General features: G+C 43.4%; 1 protein-coding gene across 4 annotated transcripts in view; it reads right to left on the minus strand.

Moving 5' to 3' along the window:
* Fut8 (fucosyltransferase 8) overlaps positions 1–12,647 on the minus strand; it is a 166,961-nt gene extending 154,314 nt beyond the window's left edge. For 2 of the 4 annotated variants that reach the window (XM_070031761.1, XM_070031756.1), the window contains exon 1: positions 11,283–11,685. The gene's annotated coding sequence lies outside the window, so the exon portion shown is untranslated. Of the gene's footprint in view, positions 1–11,282; positions 11,686–12,542 lie in introns of those variants that run through there. The other 2 variants (XM_070031754.1, XM_070031759.1) reach the window with 2 other exon arrangements.
* Between the last annotated feature and the right edge of the window lie 2,852 nt (positions 12,648–15,499).

Genomic DNA, 15,499 nt, shown 5'->3' on the forward strand with positions numbered 1-15,499 from the left:
TTTTGCTAGCATGTACTTTAACTCTTTCCTCAAATACAGTCAGTGCATGTAGTACCATGCCTAGCTATCCCTTCTCACGTAATTGAGATGCAATTTATGCACCATAAAACTCATTACATTCAAGCTGAAGATGTAGAATAAGACCATAAGCCCAGCCAAGGCTGAAACACGTAAGTATGAGGCCATCCTGAGCTACACAGTGAGACACTGTGCCAAATATATATATTAGACACTGGTGTTTCACACCTGTAATACCAATTACTCAAGAGGAGACCAGGAGGCTCACAGTTCAAGGCCAGCTGTGCAAAAAATGTGGGAGACCCTACCTCAGCCAATAGCTGAATATGGTTAAGAGTATCCTTGTTATCACAGCTACCTGAGAGACTGAAATTAAGAGGATCACAGTTCTAATCCAATGTAGGCAAAAAAATAAAGTTTGCAAAACCTCATCTTAACAGAAAACATCTTTTAACCCAGCTATGGCAGGAAGCATAAATAAGAAGACTGAGATCCAGCTTGGGGGGAGCGGGGAGAATATGGACAGAGACAGCGACAGAGACAGAAACTATCTCAAAATAACCACAGCAAAAAGAAATGGAGGCATGGTTCAAATGGTAAAATGTTGTCTGCTTCATAAGCCAAAGCTCTGAGAAGTTTAAACCCAGTATCAAGAAAGATACAGAGGGAAGAGGGACAGGAAGGAGGGGGAGGGGAGGGGAGGGGAGGGGAGGGGAGGGGAGGAAAGGAGAGGGAAGGGCCAGGGTAGAAGAGGAGAGGAGAGGACAGGAGAGGAGAGGAGAGATGAAAGGAAAGAAAGAAAGGGAGGGAGGGGGAGAGAAACGAAAGGGAGAGGGAGGGAAAGAAGCTTGTTTTCAAGACTTATTGAATCAATGTTTTCTCAAATAGCAATCACATTTTTCTTTCTCGAGACAGAATATACCTATGTCACCTTGACCCTCCTGCCTCAACCTTCCCAGTACTAAAATTGCAGGTGAGCATTATCACACCTAGCTTCTTAGATTATAAGGCTTTTAATTAATCTCAAATAATTTAATTTGTTCTCAAAACAATAAATTATAAAAATACTGAGAAGGCAAACAGTAAATAAGGAGCTCAACACAAGAGCAAGAATAACTCAATTTAAAAGTAGGCAAAGAAAATATTTTTAAAGAACACCTATAAATGGGCAATAGGTATATTAAAAATGGTCATCACGTGGGGCTGGGAAGGTGGCTCAGTGGTAGAGCGCTTGCCTTGCATGCCTGAGGCCCTGGGTTCGATTCCTCAGCACCACATAAGAAAAAAGCCGGAAGTGGTGCTGTGGTTCAAGTGGTAGAGCACTAGCCTTGAGCTGAAGAGCTGAGGGACAGTGCCCAGGCCCAGAGTTCAGGCCCCAAGACTGGACCCCAAAAAAAAAAAATGGTCATCACTACTAATATCAGGAAAATGCAAATCAAATAATTTGAGAGTGGCTATTATATCAACTATTGAGAGTGACTTATGTCTGGTTGGTGTCACAGACCAATAATCCCAGCACTCAGGAATAAGAATAAGAAATATTTTCCAAGTGACCCTACTACTCACACAAAGCCAAAAGATTTTAGTAGCAAATACTTGCAAGAATGTGAAGAGATACAAACCCTTGTATCATGGTTGATGGAAATGTAAATTCATACAGCTAGTAAGGAAAACTCCTACAGAGGAGTTTTAAAATACAACCACCATATATGTTCCAACAATCCTCCTTCTGGCTTCACATCCATAGGAAATGAAAATCAGCACTTATATTCCAATATTTACTGAAGCATTATTTATGATAAATAAGATAATAGTAACAGCTTAGTGTGCATATAAATGGAAGAGTAAAAACCATAGTATAGCCCGCCCCTCAATATCTGTGGTTAATATAGTAAACTGATTCTAGCACACACACACACACACACACACACACACACACACAGATAACTAAAACGAAAGATGTCTAAGTCCCATATAAAAAGGGGATAGTATTTGCCTATAATCCATACATGTAATACTACTACATACTTTACATCACTTCTAGATCATTTATAATACATAATACAATGTAAATGCTATATAAATAACATAGTAAAGGGTAATGACTAGAAAAATAGTCTACACATGTTCAGTTAAGTTTGTGGAGGGTGGGGTGTTGTTTTGGTTTGGTTTGTGTGGTAGTATAGATCAAACCAAGACCTATGCATGCTAGCCAACCATTCTACCACTGAGCTTCATCCCTAGTTCCCTATTGAGTATCAGGATGTTGGAGAGTCAGATGTACATACATGTGTGTGTGTGCATGTGTAAAATAGCCTTTTAAAAAAACAAAGTCCTGTTGAAGGAGTGGGGGAAAGAAAAAGGTACCATTCTGGTAGAATGACAATTTTGATTTAGAGATACTTGAAAAAGAACAGGTGCAAGAAAATCATTCCTGGGTTGGAGGTGTGGCTCTGAAGTTTTGTGCTTGTCTAACAAGTACAAGCCAAGCCCCTGAATTCAAAACCTTATACTGCCAAAAGAAAAAAAAAACAAAAAAAGAAAATCATTCTTACGTGCCATCTATTTCTAAAAAGGAGATGAAATTCGTATGTGAAAGATGCCCTTCCCATACTAAAAGGAAGCCAATAGGGCTGGGAAGGTGGCTCAGTGGTAGAGCGCTTGCCTTGCATGCATGAGGCCCTCAGCGCCACATAAGCAGAAAAAAAAAAGCCGGAAGTGGTGCTATGGCTCAAGTGGTAGGGCACTCGCCTTGAGCTGAAGAGCTGAGGGACGGCGCCCAGGCCCAGAGTTCAGGCCCCACGACCGGACCCAAAAAAATAAATAAATAAAAGGAAGCCAATATTCCTATCCAAGACAGGAAGCTGAGATCAAGAGAACTGGGTACAGACTCACTAAAATACTTCTTTTATCACTTAAGCCTCTGCATGTAATTTAGTTGCTTTGTCACAACTAAACTTTGTTGTGTGTTATTTGGGCTTTTTTGTTCGTTTTTTTTAATTGTAAAAATGCAGAGGGGTTACAGAGGGGTTACAGTTACATAAGCAAGGTAATGAGTACATTTCCTACTGAGCATTGTTGCCTCCTCTTGTTTTCCCCCTACCATCCCTTCCCTCCCACCTCCACAACTTAACACCCCCCCCCTTAAACCCTCCCCCACAACTAAACTTTTTGTTCAACTATGTAGGCTGAACTCTGTATTTGGGTCTTTATTTCCCCAGGGGGTTTCATTGACAGATAAATCCTGTATTAAATAAATCTATGATTTTTCTCCTGTTGATCTATCTTACGTTAACTTAATTCTCAGGCCTAGATGGGAAAAGTCCTAAAAGGGTAATTTGGATGAACCTTCAGAATATTATGCTGAGTGAAATAAACAAGGCAAAGAAAGACAAATATTACATGATCTCACTTACATATGCTGAATTCTGAAAAGCAAACTCATAGAGGCAGAATACAAACTGGTTATTTCCAGGGACTAGAAGCAGAGGAGAAATGGAGAGATGTTGGTTACACGGTACAAAGTTTCAATGGGAGATGAATAAATTCTGGAAATCTAATATACACTAGGAGACTGTAGTGTTAATACTGTAATGCTTACTTTAAAAAATCACTAAGAGAAACCTTAAATGTTCTTCTTACTATACATAAAAAGTGGTAATTATATAAAATGATGGATATATTAATGAGCTTGACTACAATAATCATTTCATATTGAATACAGACATCAGTATATAAAGTTAAATACCTTAAATATAAACAGGTTTTATTTACCAATATACCTCAATATAATTGGGAAGGGGAAAATAAAACAACACTTCCACAAAAAAAAAAAAAAAATAGTAATATGTAGCCAAATCTGGTGATGTCTATAAGTCACATACTTGGAAGAGAAAGGAGCATCACTAGTTTGCAGCACCCCTGAACTACATAGTGAGATCCTGCTTATGTAAACAAATAAATAAGTAGACAAGTAAATAAGACCTTCAATTTTAGCTTTAAGACCCTAGACTCTCACTAACCTGTATGTCAAAAGTATTATGTCATTACAACACAAAGAAACCAGCTTTTTCCATTATTCAAATCCTCTTTCCCAAAAGTGGTTAATCCAGGTGCCAGTGACTCATGCTTGTAATCCTAGCTACTCAGGAAGCTGAGATATGATAATCATGGTTCAAAGCTAAACATAGCAAGAAAGTACACAGGATTCTTATTTCCAATTAACCACCAAAGAGTCAAAGTGGATCTGCTGCTCAAGTGGTAGAGCACTAGTCTTGAGCAAAAAAAAAGCTCAGGGACAGAGTCCAGGCCCTGAGATCAAGCTTCAGGACCAGGACAAAAACAGATCAGAAGAAATGAAGGGAGAGGGGGGAAAGGAGGAGAGGGAGGGAGGGAGGGAAGGAGGGAGGGAGGGAAGGAAGGAGGGAGGGAGGGAGGGAAGAAGAAAGGAGGGACGGAGGGAGGGAGGGAGAAGAGAGCTCAAGGACAATGCCCACGTCCTGAGTTCAAGGCCCAGGCCTGGCACATAAATAAATAAATAAATAAATAAATAAATAAATAAATAAATAAATAGAAGCTGTGTTATGGCTCATGCGTGTAATTCTAGCTACTCCAAAGGTAGAAATCAGGAGAACCAAGGTCCAAAGCCAGCCTGAACAAAAAATTCACAAGACCATCTCAATCAATAAAAATTTGTGCATGACGTTAAAACACTTGTCATCTCAGCAGTATTATTAAGGCAATCACAATTAAGGTCAGACTGGGCATAAAAGTGAAACACTATCTCAATTAATTAAAGCAGAAAGTGTTGAGATCATAACCTGGGTAGTAGAAAGCCTGCCTCACAAGAGTGAAGCCCTGAGTTCAAACCCAAGTATGGCATCATCATCGTCGTCATCATCATCATCATCATCATAAGTTGTAGTTAGTAGAAGCTAAATGTCTATAATTATGTCAGAGGAAGCAGTCAGGACTGGTCAGTAAGCCTCTATTCCTCATGCTGCTGAGGCTCAATTTACAAAAGATAAAGGGAGGGTCTGGTAACCTCAAGAATTTCAATCACCACCTTCCTATACCCTAGAAACTTTCTGAAAAAGAACTTTAAAAAAAAAAAAAGGCTCATGTCTATATTCCTAGCCATTCAGGAGGCTGAGAGTTGAAAGATTAAGGGTTCAAAGTTAGCTCAGGCAAAAAAGCCGGTGAGACTCCATTTCCAATTAATCAGCATAATATCAGACTAGAGGAATGGTTCCAGCTATGAAGTGCCAGCTGTGAACAAGAAAGCTAGCCAGACTGTGAGACCCTGAGCTTAACTCCTGGCATTGCACAAAAAATTAGAAAAAGGAAAGAAAAAAGAGAGAGAGTTGTTCAGGGCTAAGATTGTCAATCATTTTCAATAACCATATTAAAACATACATAACTCATATTCTTCTGGTATATTGCTTACTGCCTCAAAAAGAAATAAAGTCGTTACAATAAACCTACTGCAACATAAGAACTAATGTTTTATCTAGAAATGCTTTATAAACACTAAAGAATAAATATATACTATAAAGTCAATTCCCACATTTTCTACCATAGTTGGTGAAAGATAATAAACAGGCAGGAGAAAGTGAAGAAATTACCCCTATCTCCAAATAAGACACTCATCAACCAGTACAATACTTGGCTCTCTCAATCTCCCTCTCTTCACTGATTGCCCCAAGTAATAGACATGAATTTAATAAAGAAGCTACAAATTAGTTTTTTCCATCTTTATCATAAGACAATATCAATTGTACTAAAACTTATAAAAGTGCTTATAAAATCAGGTTATTTATAAACATAAATATGTTCACAGTTTGGTTTGCAAATACTGTTTATTTCCCAGACATTTATTCTGGTTTGAGTTATTAATAGGACTTAGTAACTCATTTAAGGAATATTTCTCCTTCACATTGCCATGTTCTGGCCAAAACTATTACAAAGACAATTTTTTTAAGTAATATATGAAGGACAGGCACAGTAATGCACAATTGCAATCCCAGATAATTAGAAGGCAGACATAGGAAGATCGCAGTCTGAGGCACAAAAAGGCAAAAACCATAAGACCACATCTGAAAAATAAATAAGGGATTGAAACAAAAAGAGACTGAAGGAGTGCTCTAGAAAATACAAGGCAAAGAGTTGGGGTTTCATTTTGTTGTTTAAGTTTTGGTAAATAAAGTCTTCTTGAAAGAGAAATAAAACCAGCCCCGTATAATTCTTTCAGTGTACTAAAGAAACTCACATCCACATGCATGACATGATTCCAAAGGCCCTATTGGCTCCATCTTCCACTAAAACAAAAATGTGTAATATCACATAGACTTTATGTGGGTAGTATGCCCAAGATATTTTGGATACTTATACAAAATCATTCAGGAAAGAAAAACCTTTGCTAGATAAGGTTAACTTTATTGCTTTGCTTCCTATTTATTTTCAAAAGAAAACTATGAGTTAGTGCTGAATACTTGGGGAAGGGGAGATGTAGGCAAGAGAGAAGAATGTAGAGGAAGGAAGGTTAAGAATACCGAAACTAGCCTACAGCCAGTGGCTCACGCCTATAATTCTAGCTACTCAGGATTCAAAGCCAACCCATGCAGGAAAGTCCGTGAGACTCTTACCTCCAATTAAGCACCAGAATACTGGAAGTGACACTGTGGCTCAAGTCTAGCTACTCAGGATTCAAAGCCAACCCATGCAGGAAAGTCCGTGAGACTCTTATCTCCAATTAAGCACCAGAAAACTGGAAGTGACACTGTGGCTCAAGTGGTAGAGCAGTTGCCTTCAGCTGAAGAGCTCAGGGACAGCTCCCAGGTCCAGAGTTCAAGCCCCACAACCAACAAAAAAGTATATAGATAGATAGGTAGATATAGATAGATATAGAAACATACTCTATGGAGGTATTTTTAAGGCCCTTTAAGTCAGTTGCAAATCTGTGCTTACTTTTAGATATGTGTATAACATGATAATAAGCTACAATTTTAAAACAATTCAAATGGCAATTCACTCTATAGTAAAGAAATAAAAACAAAACTAAAAGAATCAACATGTCCGGGCGCCAGTGGCTCACGCCTGTAATCCTAGCTACTCAGAAGGCTGAAATCTGAGGATCTCAGTTCAAAGCAAGTCCAGGCAGGAAAGTCTGTAAGACTCTCATCTCCAATAAACTAGGAAACTGGAAGTGGCACTGTGGCTCAAGCAGTAGAGCGCTCACCTTGAGCTGAAGAGCACAGGGACAGCGCCCAAGTCCAGAGTTTAAGCCCCAGGACTGACCAAAAAAAAAAAAAAAAATGATTCCTATAGTGATCCCATAAATGCTACCGATACTTGATCTGAAAAAGACCATCAGGACCAGGAAATGATGTTGGTATAAAGGTACTATAATAGCAATAATAATAATAATACTGTTTCAGAGTTGCTAATAATCTTATTTTTGTTTTTAAAAACTGACTTTCAATTCATTGTTATGCTTATAAAGCAAAATAAACCATTCTTTTACATTTACAAATATGCCATAAAATAAAATGTATGCATCTATCATTTAACTAAAACAAGATATTAAATGAAGTATATATACAGCTATATCACTCTGACATCACCCAATACCATCTAAATGCAGTTTATAGTTAATTAAAACTAACTATTAAAGCATTTTTTTAAATTAAAATCTACCCAGGTGTCAATGGCTTTATATCTGTAATCCTAGCTATCAGGAAACTGAGATCTGAGGCTTGCACTTCAAAGCCAGCCCAGATAGGAAAGTCAGTGAGACTCTCATCTCCAATTAACTAGCAAAAAGTCAGAAATAGAGCAATGGCTCACGTGGTATAACACTAGCCTTGAGTATGAAAGCTGAGAAACAGTGCCCAGTCCCTGAATTCAAGTCCCAGGATGAGCATACAAAAGAATAAAAATTTAAAAATACAAATGTATTTTTATTTTAGCATCACTGAGGTTCTATATATATAATGAAGAGCTATAAATAACAAAACACCAAACAACTATTCTCAAAGAAGTGAATTTTTAATGATTTTTAATATATACATCATTATTATAGGCTTAAATTTAAAGAATACAAAAATGGTCAGAAGTAAATCAACATGCCTGACTATAATTTATAAGTTTAGATCAAGTGCCACAGACCACAAATAACTGCTTCACATTCAAAGGCATACTGTTCAATTTGGCCAGTCAGCCAGACTCACTCGATTGCTGTATTTTATCACAGGAATAGCAGTTAAGAAGTGACCTTGGGCCTAGTGCCAGTGGTTCAGGGCTGTAATCTTAGCTACTTAGGAGGCTGAGATCTGAGAACTGCAGTTCAAAGCCAATCCAGGCAGGAAAGTCCATGAGACTCCTTTTTTTCTTTCTTTAAAAAAAAAAAAAAAATCAGTTGTAGGGCTTGAACTCAGGGCCTGGGTGCTGTCCCTGAGCTTTTGTGCTCAAGTCTAGTATCTACCAGTTTTTAGATTGTTATTTGGAGATAAGAGTCTCACAGATTTTCCAGTGGTGGCTGGTTTTGAACCATCATCCTCAGATCTTAGCCTCTTGAGTATCTAGGATTTCATGTGGGAGCACAAGTCTCTTACCTCTAATTAACCACCAAAAAGTTAGAAGTGGATCTATGGCTCAAGTGGTAGAGCACTAGACTTGAACAAAAAAAAGCCTAAGGACAGATAGTGTCCAGACCCTGAATTCAAGGAAGAAGAAGAAGGGAGGTAGAGAAGGAGGAAGAGGAAGAGGAAGAATAGGAGGAAGAGGAGGAGGAGCCACCAGCACCCAGCTTTATTATCACATATTCTTAAGTTTTAGGACACATTTTCAGAAATTATGCATGAGAAATTCAATAAACACTTGCTTTCATTATTTCAGGTTATGATTTTAAACTAATTTGTAATATACAATATATACAACACATACAAGTAGGTACAAACACATTCCCATATCAATTCCTCTACTTTTACTCAAAGCTTTATGTTTTCTTGGTCATAAAAATCTGGTTTAAGGTGTTTTGGAAGTTCAACCCATTAAGATAGATACACTTTGCTTTGGCACTAGCTCCCCCTCCAGACCAACCTACTAATATAACTGAATTTGGGGGAAAAAAAAAAGGTACACAGGATTTCCCAACCCACTAGCAAATTTCAAACAAAATTCGCCACTTTTAATGACATTCACACTTCTTAAAAATAACTGGTTGCAGGGAAGGAGGATGAGGGAGGGTGTTGGAGGGGGTGAGTCTGATCAAGGTATATTGTATGCATACACAAACACATCAAAATGAAACACCTTGTACAAGTAACTGATGCTAATAAAATTGGGGGGGTGGGGGAACTGGTTGAAATTTGTAACAAAACATTTCAGAATGTAATCACAATGACTTGTTTTTCCTGATTCTACCTCTTAACTGATTTATAGATGAACTGATTTGTAGGATAACCACTTCAAGTGACTTTCGACTTACATTCAAGAACATCCTTAAAACACAATCGATATCATGCCACATAGAAGTATTTTGAATCACCAGTCTAGGGAGCCAGAAGATACCCTTCTTATCAACTTAGTAGCTGATCAAAGGCTCATGCTTGCATGTTTCTGCAATCTATGCAAGTTTCATTCCAGCTGTTCAGCTCTTCAAACAGAATTCTCAATTTATAGAGCAGCAAAAGGAAAAGACATGCCTCCAAACCACTCTGTTCCTTACAGCCTAGTCGTCTCTCATTCCCTACGTTTTTACCTATCAAATCACAAATTCAAATTCTTGAATTTCTTGAAAAAGCAACAATGCTTATAATTAATGCTTTATATTTCACAAGAATAGCAATATCTTTATTTGGCATAGGGTTTTAGGCTATTAGGTTACGAGGAGAAAACTTATTCTCCTACTTCAGTATATTATTCCTTAACATAGCCTACATAACGTCCCCTTTAAAAGGAGTATATATACAACATGGGGTTTAATCCAGAAAATAAATATGTGCTTAACCCTTAGGAAGAACAAGACAAAACTAGAATGTAACCTGCTTAGAGTGAGCAAAATCAAAGTTAAGTTAGCTACTTATGACAAGTTTAACTCTGATGGTACAACACTTGGGTTGTGTTGTTCCCTGAAACCTTGAGGTTTGCAGGTATCTGCTGAAAAGTCTAGCTTTAGAAAGAAAGGAAGTACGATGGAAGGAAGGAAGGAAGGAAGGAAGGAAGGAAGGAAGGAAGGAAGGAAGGAAGGAAGGAAGGAAGGAAGGGAGGAAGGGAGGAAGGGAGGGAGGGAGGGAGGGAAGGAAAGGGAGGGAGGGAGGGAAGGAAAGGGAGGGAGGGAGGGAAGGAAAGGGAGGAAGGGAGGGAGGGAAGGAAAGGGAGAAAGGGAGGGAGACGTCACCACATCTTTCTAAATCCATGGCCTCAATTTAAGAGTGAAACGCAAAAAGCTCACCAGAGATAAACCCTAAACCATGATGGTGCCGTTTAACTTCAGAAATAGGAAGCGTCTCTGAAGCTTGCAATCCTCACACCCAGAAAAGAACAGGTGCTGCACCCGACAACCCACTCCCTCCGGCAGGACGAGCCTCATTAAACTAGTAAATAGGGACTAATTTAACCTGCCCAGATAACTTTGGACAGCCCAAAGCCTCCAGCTTGTAATCCGCACATCGAGGCGGGGAGAGGGTGGGAGGCACCCTCGCCATTAACTGCCCCTGCACTGGCCCCTCGCGGGGAGCGGATCTTTGTGCGGTTCACCCCCCAGATTTCTAATCCGTGAAGTCCCATCCACACCCGACACCCGACACCCTACCCCAGGGGCCCTCCTCCCCACGGTCCGTGACTCCGGGGCTGGCGCGGCCGGCGAGAGGAAAGGTAGGTGCTGGGCAGCGGGAAGGACGCCTCCCACCCCCGCCGCGCTCCGCTCCTCCGCCGCGGGGCAGCGCCGGCGCCCCCGCGTCCCGCGCATCCCGGCCGGGGCGGCCAGGCTCCCCCCCCCCCCAAACCCACACACCCGGCAGCCCGCGCCGGCAGAGCCGCGCCGAGGCACCCGCGCCCGCCGGAACGTCCCGGAGGCTCCCTCCCCACTTTCCCGGGAGCCGCCGGAGCAGCGGCAGCAGCAGCAGCAGTTGCAGCAACAGGCCCGGGTTCGCCCGAAGGAGAGAGGAGCGCCAGCCCTGGAACCTCCCCAGATCCCGTGTTCGCCCGGCCCCAGCCCCCGGGGCTCCCCGCGCGGGGCCCCGGCTCCCAAACGCCCCCCTTACCCGAGGCGGGAGCGAGGCGGTCGCCGCCGTCCCCCCGTCGCCAGCGCCGCGGCCACAGCCCTCGGCCGCAGCTGCCCCGCGCCGGGGGAGCGGGAGGGGAACCGAGCGGAGGATGCTACTCCTGGCCGAGGGGAGACGGAGGAACGGAAACAGGAACCGCGGCCGCCGCTTAACGGAGCCTGGGGCGCCACTGACTGAGGGAGAGCGCGAGGCGCCGCGAGCCGGGCAGCCGCTGACAGCCGGAGACCGAGCGCGAGCCGGGTCCAGGGCGCGCGACCCCGAGCAGCGCCGGCCCCATTCCGCGAGCCGAGGGAGGGGACAGGTTGGCAGGGAGCCGCCGGGAGGGGGCGGCGGGGGCCCAGAGCCGAGGAAACCCGGCCACTCGAGTCGGCCGGAGACAACGCGCGCACGCGCCGGAGTGGCTCCGACCCCGAGCGCAGGCGGGGAAGCCTCGGCCGGCGGGAGCGAGCGCTTGCGCGCGCGCGCGCGGGCGGGTGGGGACGCGCGCCCCTCAGCGTTCCAGGCTTGTGGGGGAGAGCGCGCATGCGCCGGCCGAGGCCTCCTCCGGCGACCCCGGCATGTGCCGAGGCTCCTCCCCGCCCCCTTCACCCGCGTCGGGGGACTCCGGGCTGCAGCATCCCCTGCCAGGTGGAGCCGCGCGGGCCAGGGACGGAACCACAGAGTTCCAGGCGAACAGCGTCTACACACGCGGGCGCCGGCCCGGGCTCGCACACAGGCGTAGGCCGCCCTCTACCGCCCGAAGGCCGGAGGCTGAGAGGGCGCGAGGGTAGCGCGGTTCCCCACGCCCGGCAGAGCCATCTCCGGGCAACGCCGCTTTCTCCAGCACGCCGGGGACCAGCACCCAGGCCAGCTCTGGTCCGCGGCCCTGGGGCGCAGCCGCGCCGGGGGATCGGGGGGCCTCTGAGCAAACTCCGGCTACTTTTAAGGATAGTCGCTGCCGCCGCCGCCACGCAGCCCCCGCAGCCTCGTCCGGGCGGCCACTCGGCTGCAGCCCGCTGCGCGATCACACAATGGCATCGGTGCCAGCGTGGCCCCGGGCAGCCCGGTCTCATCCTCGGCGCGGTCTCCACCTTCGCTCTTAGAGAAAGACAACCCCCACACGGGCCGGAGTTAGATGCCCGGCCTCTCCCGACCAGCCGCTGCAACAGCCCCTCCGAGGCGGAAGTTTATTGAGCACGGGAAAGACGACGTGGGGAGAAAGGAAGGGAGAGAGAGGCTTTTCCCTAGGATGCTTCCTACCCGCTCGGACTCGGGGACTTCCTGGCGCCCGCGTTGCAGAGCCGTGGGCTGAAGAACGACCTCAAACCAGCCCCAGACAACGAGCCGAGCCGGAGGACCCGAGCGCGCCGCCCCGGCACACTAAGTAGTCGCGGGCCGAGGGGGGTGCCGCCAGGACCAATCAGAGCCGAGGGCTGCATGAGTGGAGTGTGAACCGACCAATCCCAGGGCTGGAAGATGAGCTTCCCGTAACCGAACTCTTCCCTTGTAGCCTTGGGACCCAGATCCCGAGCCTGGGGCGCACCTCCGTGGAAAGGCGGAATGGTGCCCTCAAGACACGAATTATTCTTCTCCGTGTAGGTGTTTCTAAGAAAATACCCGGAGTACTTATTCCAGAGCAAATAGGACGGTCTTAAGTATTAAAAGGATCACCGAAAAGAGATATTTGAGGAGTAATGGTCTGCCAAGAATGCAATCTGCTTAATAAGGTTCATAAATTCACAGTACTTATTGAGACGCCTCTAAGCCACACAAATTAGACACTGCTCATACAAAGAAGTAGGGAGAGGAGGAGAAAGAGGAAGAGGAGAAAAAAAATCTTTGTGGTCAAATAGCTCAAGTTCTGAGAGATGTTTTGCTGGACCTGTGAGTTTGGAATATTATCAGCTCTTTAAATACAAATCACTCCATGAGTATACTCCGTGGAGAACACTTCAACATATTCTTGTGTGATTGTTACCTCCCTGTAAGAAGAGAAAAGTGAGAGAGAGGTATAGCGGCTTATCCAAGACACACCCACATACCGGCAAAGTTAAAATTATGTTCTAGCCCAGAGAGTTTGAGCGCCTTCATTCAACAAAATCATTAAATCGACATTTATTAAATACATGTGCACTATTTCCCATAAAACTTAGGAATTAAACTTCCAGGCAGAACAAAATTCTGGTATAAGAGTCACACACTTCAGCTGTTGAAAACAAATTTTAGTGTTATAGTTAGATGAATTAAAGGCTAAAATCTCATCAGTCATACCTACCTTTCTTAATTTGGTGGTGAACCCAGGGCCTAATGCATACCAAAGATGTACTCTACTACCATTGAACTACAGCCTCTGCCTAGAAATTTTTTACAAGTCAGCGGTAGAGTAGATGTTTTCTTTAAAAGTATTTTAATAAGCATGTATAAATTCAAGTCATTCTTTTAAGAAAAAGAAAAACATTTGTTTGTTTGGCTTACAATTATAGCACACACAGTGTAATACTTCAAGACCTCCAACTTCAAAACTTTACATTTGCCTCAAAACATCCTTTTTTCGTTGTTCAATTTGGCCTTCAAGTTTTCCTTTCCAAATTACCTAGGAATTAACATACTCAGCTACCCCACGGAATTCCCATCAGAAAAAAAAAAAACTACTAGGAATGATTATCAAGGGATTCGGTGCATTTGCGGGGGGGGGGGGGGGGGGGGGGAGGGAGGGTCCAGTCGTGGGCCCTGAACTCTGGTCCTGGCGCTGTCCCTCAGCTCTTCAGCTCAAGGCTAGCACTCTACCACTTGAGCCACAACACCACTTCCGGCTTTTTTCTTTTTGCTTCTGCGGTGCCGAGGAATCGAACCCAGGGCCTCAGGCATGTAAGGCAAGCGCTCTACCACTGAGCCACCTTCCCAGCCCCTCGGTTCCTTTTTTTTTATAAGACGATAAAATGTTTATTAAAATACTGAATACTATAATGTCTCTAGAATATATCAGAAGGTCATTCTTCAGCAATTCTGATCTCTGCTAAATCAATGTACTTTGTAGCCTGTGATATCACACTTATCAGAGCTCTCTATATTTAGCTATCATCCCAGAACTGGAAGTATCAGCTAAACTAGGATAACATATGAGAATAAATCTTTACACATTAAATTCTAATAATAAATTTCCTGAAAATTCACTAATAACAGGAGTGCTTACTCTGCTTTTTCCCATACAAATAAGAATATCAACTTTTAAAAATTACACTCCTGGGGTTGGGGGAAAGGGAGCTAGCTCAGTTATGCAGCACTTGTCTAGGGCTCAAGGCCCTGAGTTCAGTCCTCTCTGGTATAAAGGAAGGGGACTCTTTTTTTCTTCCGAAGGCCATTTTCAGACCATACAAAATTGTCAATACAGGCAGCCGTTAGAAGCATGTCTGTAGCTTCCTGTACCAAATGATTTCTCCAGGTATGCAGGTGTGAGGTTCCTCACCTCTGAAAAATCATTCCACTCTCTCCAGAGAAGACAAACTGAAACTCTCTCATGCTAGATTAAAATTTCTGAGAAAGTACCTCCAAACATTTCTAAACATCACTAGCCACCAGAAAGCATCTTTGTCAAAAGGCATTTTTTGACATTCCAGCCTCCTCCTCTGTAGCTAGGCCCCCTCACTCTTTTTCTCACTTCAATTGCTTGCCTCTGCCTTTCATCACTCAGTTTCTGATTCTTGCTTAAGCAAAGAAAAATATTCCACCTCCACTCCACCCTCACCAGACTACGCTTTGAGCTTAACCTGGCTTAGCCAAAAAGTAAGAGTCAATTTCTGTAGAAAAAAAGATTATACAGAGCATTCTACATGAGCACGTGTACTAAAAACTAACAAGACATTGTCATTAGATCATTTTCTTTTATAGGTCAGCATGGGTCAATTCTTAGTCATTAACCAGAACTATGGAGACTTGGATGTGAGGCAAGAAGGAGTCAGCACAGACAATGGAAAAGATCAGAATGAAAGTTAGTGAGTACATGAATGGCCATTTTAGCAAGAGATTAGCTAGATCAAAGTTAATGAACTTGAATGCTGTCACATTCCCTAAGTTGTGAACATTCATGTAGAAACTAGTTTAAAGTTTACTACCATTTTATTATGACTATAATAAAAATAATAGCCAAGATGTAAAATTGCTGAACATAAGGCCTAGTACAAAACTCTTTCCCTCCATCATTTAATTCTCAAACCAAA

This window comes from Dipodomys merriami, unplaced genomic scaffold (assembly GCF_024711535.1).
Source record: "Dipodomys merriami isolate MVZ:Mamm:240054 unplaced genomic scaffold, mDipMer1.0.p SCAF_1, whole genome shotgun sequence".
Classification (NCBI taxonomy): domain Eukaryota; kingdom Metazoa; phylum Chordata; class Mammalia; order Rodentia; family Heteromyidae; genus Dipodomys; species Dipodomys merriami.